This window comes from Cyprinus carpio, chromosome B12, assembly GCF_018340385.1.
Source record: "Cyprinus carpio isolate SPL01 chromosome B12, ASM1834038v1, whole genome shotgun sequence".
NCBI classification, from domain to species: domain Eukaryota; kingdom Metazoa; phylum Chordata; class Actinopteri; order Cypriniformes; family Cyprinidae; genus Cyprinus; species Cyprinus carpio.
The window spans coordinates 17,783,611-17,801,152 of record NC_056608.1 but is presented as its reverse complement, the minus strand read 5'-3'; positions in this window follow the sequence as shown (position 1 = coordinate 17,801,152).

Sequence of the window (17,542 nt, the reverse complement as noted above, 5' to 3'; positions counted from 1 at the left end):
CAGATGCATTAACATGATAATGACTGAGAACACTTTTTTAACTGACCTTAACAGGATTGCATTTGCATTGCCGCCTGGTCCTTTTCCTATGCATTAAAACATGAGAATAATTAGAGTGTGTATGATAATCAATTCACGTCATGTTTCACCCTGAGCCATAAACATGCATCGAAGAGGACATGACCTCGACTGCAGGTACGGCAACAAGGCCTTTTCCTCGCTACCTTTTTTGCATTGTTGATCAACCCCCACCTCACTTACATTCAATCAAAATCACCACACCATTATTCATTACAAGTATTTGTTTTATGAAATCTCAGCCCAGGGGTGTGTTGTTTGTCCCTTCTGCACACACATAAGCACATACGCACATACGCCCCTCCCACCTCTGGTAAAATTGTGCTTGTAAATGAAATCAGGCTTAACCATGCGTTGGCTTTTCATCAATCTCTGTGTGATGGCTGCTCGCCCTTGATTCATGGCTTCCACCCTCTCCGACTCCTCCCTGTGTGTGCAGATATGAGTAATGACCCTCCATACCCGGTTCCCCGTTGAGCTGTCGACCTAAGGGACAACCACAGGAACCGAGGATCACCCCTATCCATTACCCTCTCTAAACACATTCATAATCACACACGTACACGTACTGTATACACAACATTTGGCTCCTCCCACATTCCTCAAAAGTCCCGATCCTGCAACATTCCCATCGAATGATTCCTATCCAGCCACCTAAGAAGTAAAAAAGCAGCTGGAGGGTGATTGTGTGTGTGTTTGTGCGTGTGCGCTCAACCCTCCCAGATACCCACGACATCTCTATCTGGCCGGTCCGACACGCCATTAGCATAAACAAGCACCTGCGTCTGTGTCTACCTGTCAGGGCCCTGTCAGCATGGGTCTGCAGAGAAGAGCACGGTGCATTAACCCGGCCAACTTATCTCCAACGCTGTCCACAAAGGAGGATTACAGTGCAGGAATTGCTTTTGGGAGAGCTGTCACTCAACCGCTGATTAGAGCCCCGCTCCACTCCTCTATCGCCTCGCAAACAACAGGGAATCCCGACAGCCCTGGCGCCATCGTTTCTGATCGGACGCATCACATTCCTGACGTTAATTGGCCGCTGTCCTTATCCTAAACTTGATGTGGCCCGTTTGGACGTGCCACCTCTTCATTAACAGCGTTTGCACATTGCAGCGATATGGCGTGATTCAAAAACTCTACAGTTACGAAAGGCTAATCTATCGCGAAGAACTCAAGGTCAAATCGAACCGGCACAGAAGCTGCGCAGCTATACCGCCTGCTTAATTAAGTCTGGAACATAACGCTGATGGCTATATTTTTCTTCTGTCAGAAAAACATATTACGGCCAACAGAGGACTGACAGAAAGCAAGCAAACCTTTAAATTAGGCTTTAATTAGCTCTGTGTAAAAACGAAGACTGAGACCAGGCAATATGTAACCGATGACAGTTATCTGACACTCTCACACACAGAGACGATGCCTAATTAGCCAAAACCCATGTAGCCTTTTCAAGAATCAAACAATCGTTTACTTATGTACAAGATCTGTACATTCTTGCTGCAAGTACAATGTGCAATAACTGAATGCAGACTGGAGAGATGGAGACAATGATGTGCAGCAGTTAAAGGAGTCATATGATGCGATTTCAAGTTTTCCTTTCTCTTTAGAGTGATACAAGCTGTTCGTGAATAGATAAGATCCCTAAAGTTGCAAAGACTTAAGTCTCAAACCCAAAGACACACGCCCCCACGTCTACGTCACAATGTGGGAAGATTTGCATAACACCGCCCAAATGTTCATACAAAGAAAGAAGGTGTAACTTTATTGTTGCTGCCACCTGAACCTTAAACCGCATAAACACATTTCATTACACCAGAAATACAAAATAATGTTCTTTTTAGCAACATCATATGACCCCTTTAAGATATGCTTAGCACATGCTGAGGGCATAAAAAAAAGCCAAAAAGAATGCACGTCACACCTCTGTTTATCGGTCTGCACAGGCTCACATAAAATTCAAGGCATTAATGTTTGCCTACAAAACCACCACTTAATCTGCACCCCTTTACCTAAATTCATTAGGCCTACTTCAGACTTGTGTGCCCTCTAGAAGCTTGCGTTCTGCAAGTGAACATCACTTTATTGTGCCATCCCAAAGAGGCACAATGTCACTTTCACAGACTTTTAAATTAAATGTTCCTGGTGGAATGACCTGCCTAACTCGAACTGAGAAGTCCTTATAGCCATCTTCAAGAATTGGTTTAAAACACATCTCTTCCATCTTTATTTGACCCTCTAACTCTAGCATTCTCTATTCTAATTCTATTCTTTAAAAAAAAAAACTTGTCCCTTTTAGACTTGCACTCTATTAATTTACTGCTTGTTTTCTTTGGGTAAAAGCATCTGCTAAATGACTAAATGTAATGTAAATGTTATTTTTTTACCCATTAAAATTACGATAACTACTTTTAAATGTACAATATATACAACAAATGAAAAAAGAAGGCAATTTATAGCATTTAACACTGCAGTTTACACATTGAATTAACAAAAACATTCATACACAGCCAGATAGTCCATGAGTCTCTCAATTTGCAAAAAAAAACCCAAAAAAAAACCTTTTACCTCAATCAATTCCCAGCCCTCTGGCCTCCCAGTGAATCTCCCAGTGAGATGGGTCTAACTCACTCAAAGCAGCATCAATCTGGAAGAAATTTAAAAAATACCTCTAGCCACACTAACTGCACAACCCTTCATCTGGCTTATAACTACATCAGTTGCTACAGTAATGACTTAAGCATCAGCATGACGTACATAAGACACAAGAGAGTAACTGTCAGTGTGAAAAGTAAGTACTCTGCTGATGTCCATTCATGGCATCCCGCCATCAGCGCATCAGACAACATATGCATCAGAGGCAGGGATGGACTGGCCATGGGGACTCTCTGAGGTGGGCCAGTTGTCTTGTGGGCCAGCTGTCGAAAACCAAATTTAGACACAAAGTAAATATGCAAAGATTTAAAGAGAGAAAATGATCAGCATCGCAAGACTGGAACTTTAATGTCCAGATAAAACATAAGGAGCAGAGATCTTGTCCTTCAAATTGTTACATACATCCAAGTGTAACAGTTAATCAAAGAAAAAATGTAGGACAGGGACTTGATCCAATGCATCGGCTGTTGATTGGATTTGGAGATGTTGACATTATACTCAAAAACAGAGGCAGATAAACTCAAGCTAGCAGTGGTGGGGTTTAAGCGGACCAAATAATTTGAGAAGCCCTGCATACATCATTTGAGAGAAGTCTGTCATTTTTCCAGTCTTCAGTGTCACATAATCCTTCAGAAATCATTGTAATATTCTGATTTGCTGCTCAAAAAAAAATATATATATTATTATTATCATTATTATTATTAATATTATTATTATTATTAAAAAAAAACAATTATTATTATTATTATTATTATGTTGAAAACAGCTGAGTAGAATCTTTTCAGGTTTCTTTCATGAATAGAAAGTTCAGAAGAACAGCATTAATCTGAAATGGATTTTTTTTTTGTAACATTTTCATCATCAACATTTTCATCTGTATCATTACTTTTGATTAATTTAAAGCATTTTTGCTAAATAAAAGTATTAATTTCTGTAATTTCTTTCCCGAAAAACAAAAATTATACTGACTCCAAGCTTTTACGTATAATGTTACGAAAGCTTTCTAGTTCAAATAAATGCTGATCTTTGGATCTTTCTATTCATCAACGAATCCTGAAGAAAATGTACTCAACTGTTTTAAATATTGATAATAATAATAATAATAATAATAAACGTTTCTTGAACAGCAAATCAGCTTATTAGAATGATTTCTGAAGGATCATGTGACACTGAAGAATGGAGTAATGATGCTGAAACGTTGATCACAGGAATAAATTACATTAAAAAATATACAAAAATAAAAAAAATATATTTTAAATAGTAAAAATATTTCACAGTACAATATTATTGCTTTTGCTGTATTTTGGATCAAATAAATGCAGGCTTGGTGAGCAGAAGAACATTTTTTAAAAACATTAAAAATCTTACTGTTCAAAAACATTTCAGCGGTAGTGTCCTTTTTTTTTTCCTTTGTTCTCCACAACTTTAAATTTTTAATGTTGTTGTTGTTGAATCTATACATTTAAACTGTTTCATTTATTTCCATCTATACATTAAAAAACAACAATTATTCACCTTTATATAAAAACATATTATACAAATTAAACATATTTTTTTTTACTATAAAAAAAATAAAAAACAATATGTATATTATTTTACTATAAATAAAATGAAAAACTTACTTTTTTGGTGTGTATTAGTTATATTTCATATATATGGTTTTTCTGTAGTTATACAAATATAAAGTGAATGTCTCTTTAAAAATAAAGGTCTAAAACATCAACGATCAAAAAGTTGTTTTCAATTATTCACATTTTCATAAGTATTATAATGTAAATTTTCAAAAAAATCTCTACACACCATCTATAAGCCAGATATTTAATCACTCTCTATTAAAAATCAATTTCTTTTAAACACTCTATAATATAACTATATTTTATAATCTCTCACTCTCTATTCTAATTCTGTTTTTTAAAAAACTTTTTATATTCTATTTGTTTTCTTTTTATTTATTATACAATTAACAAAAGCAAAAAAGGCCTCTAACACTAGCTTGCTCTATTCTTTTTCTATTCTATCTGTTTTCTTTTTATTTAATATATAATTTAAAAAAGAAAAACATACCTTGCTATGCATACTGCGCTAAGCTAACTGAGACTTGTTATAGCACTTGTATATCATTGCTCTTTTGTTGATTTTGATTGCTTCCATTGTCCTCATTTGTAAGTCGCTTTGGATAAAACCGTCTGCTAAATGACTAAATGTAATTGTAAATGTAAAATCTCAACCGTAAAGCCAAGTTGGTCATTTAGAAGCCTTAAAAAGTTTCCAGTAGGCGGAGATAACATCGCTGTCTCTGATGTCACAATCAAAAAACAACCCAAAATCTCCCTACACGATAACAACACAACAACACTTCAAAAAAATCTTAAAAAAATCTTAAAAAAATTTACCTTTTCAACTACGTTGACATATGTTTGTGTGTGGACGAACGGCCAAACATCTACCTCTACCATACTTATCAATTAGATAATACCATAAGCAATAGTTTACTTCAATGCTTCTCAAAAAGGGAGCCTCAGCTAACTTCCTTGGAAGCCAAAGGATGACATAAAAAAAAAATGTGTGACATAAAAACCCAAATGAAAAAAAGATATCAAATTTCTTTTTCCTCTTAACTATTATTTTTTGAATACTGAAACTTACACACACGCACAAAATAAATCAATAACAGAAAAAAAAAAAAAAAATAATCCTTAAATAACATAAAAAAAGGTTTATAAGCACTGGTTTATACTTCGAGTTGAGAAAAAAAATTTAAGAATCACTGGTTTATATTCAAAAAAGCTAAATCAACCCTAGTACAGAGTGTCTAAAAGTACTAATAAGTCCCATTTAGGAGTAGATAAGAGACAAAGGCATATATTTGAGTTTATTGTCCCAGTGACAAGCTGTCATATACCTTTCCAAAAATCTAATTCAAACCAGAAGCACAGAAACAGTGCAGAGAGCACATTATAAATTGTATCAGCTTGGTTCATAAATATTAATTAGGTGACAATGACATTCGGCAAACTGATTTGCTGACAGGCAGGTAAGTGAGCACGAGCCATAGCAGGATTACTGCTTGCATATTCATTCAGTCAAGTCTGATGCTACCAATTATATTTCTTATTTCCACTGTTGCCAATCAAAACAAAACTCTCAAAATATAATAATTATTTCCTAAAAAAGGACAAATATCTCAGAGCGTTATAATGCAACCTCTGGTTCAGGCTTCAAAATACTTAACATGTTTGCATTAGATCTTTTGTTTTTACTAACTGCCTCAACAAAATACATTTACTCCACCTAAATCATATGTTCCTTTTCTCATTTTCTCTTCCACCTTGGTCAATAACCAATACAGAGTCTAGCCTTTGTAATTTTCAAACTCTTCTCTAACCTCCCAACAGCTCAGCAAAATATCCAGCAAATATGCCATTTTTCTAATTGCCTGAAGTCCCTCTTCTGTAACCACTTATGACAAGAACCTGCCCTATTCCAGGGACCTGTAAACAGAAGTGTGGTTTCCTGACAAGAACATGGCCCTGTGACCCAAAGAGACCAACCTCACAGTTAACGAACCTCACAAAAACTCAGCATCACAGTGTGGGCTTCTCATTACCAGCACTCAGCCAATAAAACTGTGAGTTACATTAATATTGTATAAAAAAAAAATACATGAAATGCAGCATGTGTAACTGAAATCAATTCTGGGCCCTAATTTATTGTGAATTGTGCTAGCACAGAGTTCATAACATTGATCTGTCGTATCGTTATTACTTGCTTTGAGTTTTAATGTCCCACAGTCCAACTTTTCCCCATTTTGTTCAGCATTTAAATGACCACATAACGCAAACTTCTCTACTCGATCTTGTTAATGTGAGAGATAATCAGTATAGTTAGGTTATTTGTGTGTTTTATGCGTAAGCCCACGGCAGAAACACAAAGAAGATGCAGCCACATTAATGTAGATCTGATTTGCCTTGATCTGTAAAGTACATTTAAATGAGTTTTTTCTTCTTTCTTTTTTTACAAACTGCGTGGGAATGGGCTGTGGTTGGATGCCCTCTCAGCAGCTGGCTGCTTTGAAAAGAACGACTTTTTAAATTACCCATATATCACTGTCAGCACACAAGGGGCCGCTGTTCCAGTGGCCTGCCAGCAGTCAGTGGAGGGCGCTAAGGTGGCACGGCAATCTCAGACCCTGCCCCCATGCCTCACTGCGCCAGTCCAGGTATAAACTCACACGACACACACACATACAAAGCAATAGATTACACAGGCACACAATTTATTCACACACCAAGTACAAAATGTTCCCTGCAGGAAAAAAAAAAAAAAAATGCTCTCTGTAAGAACAGATTAAACAAAGCAGTTGATCACAGAACCTTCCAGGAAATGACGATGGATTTTTGGCTTGATAGATGAGTGTATGCACTAAAAATGTTTTTTGTTTGTTTGTTTGTTTTTGCTTTTTGTTATTTATACTATATTTTATTTTATTATTTTAGTAGTCTTATATTACTAATTTCATTGTCAATGCAGGGCTCCAAACTGCGACTAAAACAGTCGCATTTGCGACCATAAATATTAATTTGCGAGTGACGTTTTTGCTGAGGTCGCCACTGGCGACTACCCGCCGAAAGCTCCTCAGGATTGCTAAAAAAGTTTTCTCAGGCAGATGATTTGCTTCATTCTAGCAGCGCCCCGTCTGTGATAAAAGGAACTCGGGCCGAAGGTTAATACACACAACTACACCGAGTGTGGACCTGCCGCGTGTACAACAGCTTTCAGCGGAGATCGGCCCATAGAGAAAAAAGCCGTCTGTCAGCCAGAAGTGTTTTGTAGAGTCGGCGCGGCTCTGGTCCATTATCTTCTCAACGATGCTGAGACTGAACCGACAGAGACGCATTTCAGCCAGAATCAGCCCGAGTGTTATTGCTATCTGGGTATATATTTACATGATACAACTTAAACATTTGAATGTAATGCCTTTTTTTCCCTAATTGTTTTGCGATCAAATCTTTTGTTATGTTCACATATTAAACTGAGACGATGCGCATTAAAGTTTTAGTGGAAAAAAAGAGTTTCAGACAGTCCTCATCTCTGCCGCACATCAGTGCTGACGCACACAGTCTGATAAACGCAGCTCCGCTGTGCAGCGAGAGAGAAATGACGGAGACGGAAGAAGGGAAAGTGCAGTGCAGAAAATACATTTTTCGTGCACAACTTGAACAAACTAGAAAAGGTAAAGCTGTCAGCTGTGTGAATATTGGCAATATCATTAACAATTCTCGTTTATAATAATAACTAATATGGCTTCTTCTAAACAAGATCTTGGTCTGTGTTCTTGTAATGCGTGAACTTCATTATTTGAAGCGCAACTGCCGTCCAGTAATCGCAAAAAGCTCTGTGCTTTGTCACTTTTAATAAAAAAGTACCAGCTTTAAAATTATTCCGAATTCATAACGAAATTCAAACAATACAGTTTTGGCGCTCCCTAATGGGACAGGCGCGTTCGCTTTAGCGCCTCAGTTCAAGGGCAAGTGAACCCATTTAATCTTTCTCTTTACTAATATTGTACATAGTGAACATGAATTAACATCAAAATGTAGGCTATTGTATAAGAGAGCTTACAGTACAACTTACTGAAATGTCTCATGTAGGAGGAGCCCAAGCTACACTCAGTGGCCAAGTGATGCTTATGCTCCATGATACTGGTACAGATTCTGTGTAATGAACAATTCTTTGTGACTGTATATTTCAAGCTGGAAAAGACATTTAGTTCCCACTTTAAGTGAACTTTAGTTCCCAGGTCATCTACAAGATGGATTAAAAAGCTGATAAAGTCAAGAAAAGATGAGACATAAACACATTACAGTATGATTGAAATGTAGAAATGTAAATAAATAAATAATAATAATCGTAAAATAAATAAAACACGTTTATTCCTGTGGCACCTAAAAAAATTATTTGGCTCCTAAGTTTTTTCCTTATAGGAGCCAATGGCTCCTTACTCGATTTTTTTGTTTGGAGCCCTGCAATGGTCTTCTCTAAGGCAAATCTATGTTTGTTTTATTTGGTGACATATCAACAAGTAAACAATATCAACATCATTAAAACAAAACATTTAAAAAAAATTAACAATTACATTTTTTACAGCATCACAAAAAATATATACAGTATTTATCTATTTAAAATATTTTAACTTAATATTAAATAGAAATTCTAAGAAAAAAAATTCCAGGTAAAATCTCTGAATTAAACTGTTGGTCAATTTTCTATATCTTACAAATGTATGTATGCATTTATGTATTGAAGTCTAGTTATTGATTTAATTCTATTTATTTATTGAAGTCTATTTAATAAAGTTTATTTATTGATTGCCTGATCAGCTGATTGATTATCAATATCCAAGGCTTTATTTATGGTAAAAATAAACAATATCTGAATACATTTTAAAAATTAAAATTCATACTGCATTAATGTAACTATGAAATCGTTCAATTTTATTTATGATCCCAGGTGCAACCTTTTTAGAAAAATCTACAATATTAATTAAATTTTGATATATTGACATATTAAACATAGAACAAAACACTACATAAAAAACACAAAAAAACAAAACTAACCAAAACCAAAACGTGAAAAAATTGGATCTATCAACATGCAGCCCAACAGCAGCAACAAAAAAAATCCAGTTAAAATGAGAGTCAAACCTCTGTGTCCGGAAAAAATTATGTCCTCCCCTGACCTAAAGCTGAACAAAACTCCAAACAAAGTCAGATTAACGTTCACGTTTCCATCTTTAAACACAGTTTCTTGAGAAAGAGTTCAACCTGAGTGGCAGGTAATTAGCCAGCTGCGGCTTTGGTGGAGATTGAAAAGCCGATGACAGCTTATGTCCCCGTGATAAACAGCGTGAACGGGAGGCAGGAGAGGAAGCCAGCCATACTGCACTCATCTGTTATACTCACAATTAACGCACTTAATTAATGAGAGAGATCTCTGTATTAGATCCGTATGTGACTGCTGCTGTGTAACAACATTTGCTGTTAAAACTAATTAAGCCATAAGAGTTGAATGCAAAGTGGTGTGGCACAGAACGCATTTGTCACAAATGAGCGTGACGCAGGGCTGCGATAATGTCTCACAGCTGCCTCGCCAGCCATACGCCCTCAGTGATACGAGCGCAAATGGCCAAAAACGACAGGAAAACAAACATGCTACGATAAAGCATACAACATTATCCATTATATTTTACTATTACTTGTCTGTCCCAGCACCATTTTGTCGCTGATGAGTCACTATAAGACAAGATGACACATCTCTACAGGAAGCCTCTCTTCTCGCTTGATTACAAACCCCGGCTGACTGATACAACCACTTAACAACTTGTTTTCATAGGTTTCGCACAAACAATATCAATTCACACTTCCTCCGTGCATTCATTTCCCACAGCGTTATATAGTGAATGCTATCAAGTGGCTATCAGCGAGTGCAACTTTAACAGCGTACTGTAAAATAGTGTCTTCAGGTGGTGGTATTTAACAAGCGTTAACCCCCACCGCTTTTACCCTTTCAATTAAGGTTCGTCTTCTTCATTAGTTTGGACTGAGTCTTCATCAAGGTAAACCCATAAAAATGGAGAACTATTAAAAGGCTCAGAACAAGTGTTACAAGGTGCCTTTCAAACTTGTAATATGATGGATGAGGATGCTTGACACAGGCCGCAGTCTAGTATTTGAGGGCTTAGGATGTGTTATTTGAAGTGCCCGGTGCAGGCTTAAGACTAAACCTAACCAGAGCTTTACCCAGGCTTAGTCCTAATCCTGCTTGCACAGTGCCACATGGAGACCTCCACCCTCTTGGCCAACTACCAGGCACACCGCCTGTTCAGACCAAATAAACGTTGCAAACATAAACCATATGCTTAATGAGCACAAAATGAAGTTTGCTATGACTTTGACACTCAGAGCGGGCCAAAACAGACCAATCATCCAATTCAAACGTGTGAATTTACTGGAATGGTGTGTTGTGGTATTGACTTTCAAATGTTTCTCTAACTTAGCAGCAACTGAGCAATTCATTGTACAGTGTTACTTAAAGTTGAGCTGATTATTGAAACTGAAAAAATGTAGGGGAGGATGGATTTTACAAAATTGAGGAACAAATTGGGATTTATAATGAAAAAAGCTGAAATGTAATGCATACCGCAACTAAAAAGCATGCGTTCGAACATTTAGCACTCATATAAATAACTAAAATAAATCTGACATTGTTTATTAAAATGTAAAATTTAACAGAGAATCATGTCCAATATGCATTAAAGGAATACTATTTCCAAAAATGTGAATGCTGAAAATGTTCTCACCCTCAGATCATCCAAGATGTAGGATGAGTTTGTTTCATCATCAGAACACTTTTTGGGGAAATTCAGCATTGCATCTCACCAGTGGATCCTCTGCAGGTAATGGGTGCCGTCAGAATGAAGGTCCAAACACCTAATATAAAAAAAAAAAAGCATTTTTATTGGTCATAACTTCTGGAAAGAAATAAAGCAGGCACTAGACTAAGATGAAACTCTATCTGCTTTAAAAAGCTATGCCTTTGATTGTGTGTGTATCTTAGTGTGCACGCTAAAAACCAAATTATACTTTGGGCTTAAATGACTGGAAAAGTCCTGCACACATCAACAGAGAGTTGTTGTTTAATTTTCACTGGAAGATCTAGTTATGACATTTTGATAAAAAAAAAAACTACAAAGTCAAAAAAAAGAAACATATGTACAATAAATCGTTCACAATATGATCTATAACATACATTTGGAAAATAGATCAGGTGAATTTTTATTCCACATGGACTTTTAAAGCTTCATAGGCACAGAATGAAAAAGCACTCTCTCTCTCTGTCTCTTATACACATGCCTTTGGCTTTCTGTTCATGTATGTAGGTGAATGTAAATGAGAAAAAATGAGCCCTGATGACAGTAATATCTTATCTTCCAAGAGATTAGGTGTTCACCTTGAACTTGTCCCAAGGCCAAAAGCAAACCCCATCTGAGCAACTAGCTGTCAGATGATTTGATTGACTTCAATAAGGTCACATCATAAAACACTACTGACCAGCCTCCAAGATAAAATACTCTCCGAGTGATATACGAATAGACGTCATTAGCATCGATATGCGATTCTACCATTTCTTATTTCATAAAAGGTCAAAAGGGGCAGTGATTTTAAACTATGTACTGAAGGATGCAGATAGAGTGCTGCTCTAAACACCAACACTACTGTGATTTGACTTAAACATGGAATTCTTTAAACAGGTAATACTTGTTAATTGTAGACTCAATTTTGCCAGTCCATTTTTTGAGTCAAAAAAATAAATAAAAAATAGGCACAAAAAAATAAAACAAAGATAACGTTTGGCCACATATGGTTAGTCCAGTCCTGACGGTCAAACAAATCTGAGGAGCAAAACTAACTGTTGTAAACAACCAATACATTCACATTAGTCTATAATGGACTTCAAAAATAAAGCAAATGGATCAATATGTGGTTACCAATAATCTAAACAAATGCACACAGTGGTTGACGTGATTGAATATCACCATAACTACTATGAAACAAATGCCTGTATTACTGGCCAGCACGTTCTAATGCTTAAGTTAGGTAGTAATCACTGCTGTAGATCTAAATGGTCCTTTCCATTTACCACCAGTTGTTTCCAATAGTCATCATAATACATTACCATGCCCTCAAACAGCTAGCATCTGACTTGTCTTTAACCTAGCAAGCAGGTGGGGAGGGGGAGGGGGGGCAGGGGATGGGAAAGTGCATCATAAACTGCATTATGAAATGAGATGAGTTTTGAGGTCATGAACGTGTGTCACATGGAGGTCATAATATAAAACAAGCACGTGCGTTCCAGTTATTGAAAGCCTGGGTCAAGACCATGAAATTACCAATAACACAAGCAAAGTGAATGGAGAGGTTGTGCGTGCCATACAATGATGTTCAAATGTTCAAAACATCTTGTAGGTCTAGACTACATTTCTAAGGTATTTTTAACAAATCTGTATAAAATCTATTAAATTTCTCTCACAAAAAAAAAGGACCCCAATGGGATTTCCTGCAAAAATAAAAGATAACATGTATTTGTTTGCCTGATTCATAACGCACCTCCCCCATTATGTTTTTTATTATTTTTGTTGTCTGTTGTATGCACTGATCTATAATAGTCATTATATATTGATCAGTGGTAGTATGGCATAATTTTCATTATAATAAAATGTAAAAATGTATTAATTATAAATTTATGGGGTCTTTAAAAATTTAAAGAGAGCACAGTTTATACTAGTATTGTAAAGTGTTTTAATAAAATTATATATAGGCCTACAGAAATCAGACCTGTGCAGGCACAAAACAAATGACATCCTTTTTAAGTCCCTATTAATACCATAGAATAATTTCAGTGGTGACCCTTATAGCTGGGCTTGGGTTGTAACTTCAAACCATTAAGAAATTTAATAACAATAAAATAAATACAGTGGCTTATGTCATAGCGAATTTACAGTACAAAAGATGCCAAAAAGGCTCACTCACTTACGTAAACAGATACTACGCCACCAGCAAACACATAGGGCCCTATCATATTTTTACTAGTTTCAGCCCGATGCAGTTCTCATTTTCCTGTCCTGTGCCACATGTTTAAATAGCAAATGCATTTGCGTCCATTTGTGCACCTATGGGCGTGCTAGTCTGAAAACGAGGTGTGTTCGGGCGCATTGTTGGCGTGTTGCTATTTTGAGGAACTGAAAATAGACTGCGCCATAGACCAACTTAAACCTGGTCTAATGTCTAAAGTCAATGTCGCAATTTATTTTTATTTATTTTTTTTTTGGTTATTTAAAGAGCGTGTTAGTAGAAAATGTACCTCTGGGCGGGTCCACAATGTGCTTTTTACTTTGCTCATTTACACACACGCGTTCAGTCTGTGCCTTAAAGCTCTACTGTTTAAATATAGCGAATTTGCCATGGCGCGAGTACAACTCGCTCTTAAAGGGAATGGGAGATGAGACTCTTATTGGGGTTTTTTGCATGTTATGCCCAAAAACACACCAATTACTCATTAAGAGAATAGGGACAACCCTTTCTAGGTGTAATAGAAGATTGAAAAAAAAACTCACAGGAGCACTTATCAAAAATTATTTTAAGTGAAATCAACCCTCGTTTAATCCGGCGGCAATTATCCTTCGCACTCGCCGAGCGATGTTTATCTTATAATATTTACGTAGGATTGCGTAACCCATGTAAGGCCACACCCACATTTACAATCTAAAGCAGGGATCTCCAGCCCTGCTCCTAGAGCGCTACCATCCTGCAGACTTCAGTTCCAACCCTGCTCCAACACACCTGTCTGTAATTATCAAGTAGCCATGAACACACTGATTAGCTGGTTCAGGTGTGTTTGATTGGGGTTGGAGCTGAAATCTGCAGGACAGTAGCACTCCAGGAGCAGGGTTGGAGACCCCTGATCTAAAGTAACCGAACATTAAGGGGTGGAGCTCAGACGCAAAGTCAAGGACTAAATTCTGATTGGATAAAATTTTTGGCAAATTCTTAAGGAAACAATAGAAAGAATTTTAATAGAAATTGCTGGAAAATAAATTTAGCAAAAAAAGATAAATGAGAATCAAAAGAAGTGTATGTATGTATGTTAGTCATCTTCACAACTGTGGCAAATGACTTTACGTTTTTAATATACATTTAAAAATGGCAAACCTCTTATGGGTGTTTCTGCAACTATGGGCACTTTTGACTCTCCAAAATTGAAAAAAAAAATCTACCCCTTGAAATCAAAAACAGGCTATCATAGAGAACAACAGTTAAAGACACAGAAAACATATAGGCTGAATATTTGTAATTTAATATACAGTAAACCTTGAACTTGTCTCTATCGCAACACAAGGTCTTTACCCCAACACCTAAATTTGCCACGGAATGTTGCGGAAATGGCAATTTTGCTAATATTGCAGCTAATTGGCAGCTAGCAAGGTCTACTACATTAGTTTTGACTCTTAGCATCTTAATATACATGAATTAAACAGTAATATACATTTATTTTTTAAATTTAGTTCAAAGTACAGAATTACTAAGCTTTATGTTAAGGACACACAATAAATACTGACACAGAAAAGTTTATATTTACCTTATATTTTTGGGATCTTGTGAGTGAGGCAGTGAGGTGGCCCAATCTGTCATCAATGTGCTCACGTTCTAATTTCTATTTCTAATTTCTATTTCTATTTAGTTTGTCTTTGATAAAATGTCATCATAAAATCCTTTGTTCATTGTTGCGGTAAGGACTCAGAAGTGTGGGACAGGCACATTTAGTTGAAAAAAAAATCATAAAAATGATAAGTAAATAATACAAAAAAGTAAGATGCTGTAAATTAATATGTATATTAAACAATTCTATTTGAAATAATGTCAAATTGTAATTCAATTAGCTTATTTTACATATCTCAACATTGTGACCAGAGTTGTGGGACATGAACAAAAATGGTGTTTGGACCTATAAATGCTTCATAATTTTATAATAAATCACATTAACCATTAATCATATTTTTTGTCAAGGTGTGTAATGACACTGCAAATATCTCTGTAAAGCATGATATTACAAATTCTAACATAAATCTAAAATTTCACTGCTGGAACTTAAAAGTGCCGTAGTTGCAGAAACACCCTTTTTCAGATTACACCACTTCTGCCATTTAACATTTATTAACATGACTGCAAACGTGACTGTGTGAATGTCAAGGCAAATACACATTCTAGAGCATTGGCTTTCAACCATTATAACTCCAAGACCCTTGATTGTCAAAAGCTAAGGAAATCCCTCCTTACCCAGGCTATTAAAGGGATAGTTCACCCAAAAATGTAAATTTGATGTTGATCTGGAATGGTTCGTGGAAAAAAAAATTAACCGTTCAGCACGCACTAGGACCACGGTTCAACTTAATTCTGACAACACATCTGTAATATGGTTTCTTATAAATAACACGTAAAAAAAAAAAAAAAAAAAAATAAATAAAAATTCCTGGACACACCATTCATTCTTGTTCAATGCGAATGCCGTATGCTGGAATATGAGCAGTCATTTATTCCGTCATCACCCGGGTGCTGATAGCGCGCGTGCACAGGTGAGACCTGAACAGCACATGTTGATATCTGTGTTTAAACTAAACTCATTTAAGCTTTGCCAATTTAAACATTTAAGAGCCAGAGGATGCAAGCTCGTGCGCGCAGTGAAAAGATGTGTGCGTGCACTCATCCGAAGCACGCAAACCCGTCTCAGAATGCACACAAATATTAATCTCTATTTAAAGTATTGTGTTTGTATTGACAAATTCAATTATGTCAAATGCCCATCTTGGTAAGTATCCTATAGCAGACATAGCCGGCTGAATGTACTGGGTCACTGCATTCTCTTAAAGTGACAGCATTTTCTTAATATTATTTAAACAGTAACAACAAAAAAAAATCACTCACTGCTCTTGATTGAATAGCTTTTGTAACTTTAATAAAGGTTAATCTTTAATTTATACAGTCAAATATGCAATGCTGTTTTAAATTTAATTACTTTATTCAATTTCTGTACCTAAAAACTAATGTTAGACCTACCTAAAAAAAAAAAATGAAAATCACTGTTTATTTTATTTGTATCTTTACTCTATTGTATTTATTTGTGCTGTTGCTAGTTAGATAGATTATTCTTATATTCTTACTGCTCCGGGTGTGTGTTCACGGTGTGTGTGTGTTCACTGCTGTGTGTGTGCACTTTGGATGGGTTAAAAGTAGAGCACGAATTCCGAGTATAGGTCACCATACTTGGCTGTATGTCATGTCACTTTCACTTTTTTCACTTTCACTTTATTTTCTTTACTTTTATTTGACAGTACAGTTTTTCCCTAAACATAGCACATACCGAACTGTACCGAAACCGTGACTCTAAAACCGTGATACAAACCGAACCGTGAAAAAGTTTAACTGTTCCACCCCTAGTCCCAGCCCACTACTGTCCGAAAGGCAGAGTTTGTACGGCTATAATCATGCAGGTGGGTCCTACATGATTTCCTATTAACATTATACCAGATATGTTAATTATAAAAACAGTCCAGCAATAAGACTTTAAAAAGACTTGTACAAACCTTTCATAAATCTGTACAAAACATTAAAAAACCCTCATCAATACCCCACAATATAACAAATTATAAAAAACTACACAAACACACAGACTACAGAGAGCACCCTAACCTGGCTGAAGAATTTTTATTCTGTACTGTTTGGTTCCTTCACGATTTCAGTACCCAGAGCAACAGACAGGACTCCTGCAGGTAACCAGGACAGAAACTAAAGGGTGTCTGACGCCATCAAGTGGCTGTAATAGGAAACTCAACTACCAGACATTTTAAGTGAAGGTAATCATTTGGCTATATATGAATCATTAAGCACAATTATTTAAGGCTTTTGATGTCTTCCCAGAGGTCCAGAGGTTCCAGCCACAGCTATCCCAGAGATTTCTGTAATGACTTGCCAAAAAGTTCCTGTCATGGCTCCAACAAGAGCCAGTCTAGTCCCAGCGTTCCTTTAAAGCTCAGGAGGTGGCAGACAGGCACAGAAAACAGAGGAGTTACAGGGGAGACTGAAAAGTAAAGAAATAACAAATATTTGTATAAATTTAAAGCTGAAGAACTCAATTCATTGTTCAGTGTTCTCTGGGGTGACAGGGTTTAGGCTACATACAGTTTCAAACAACTTAT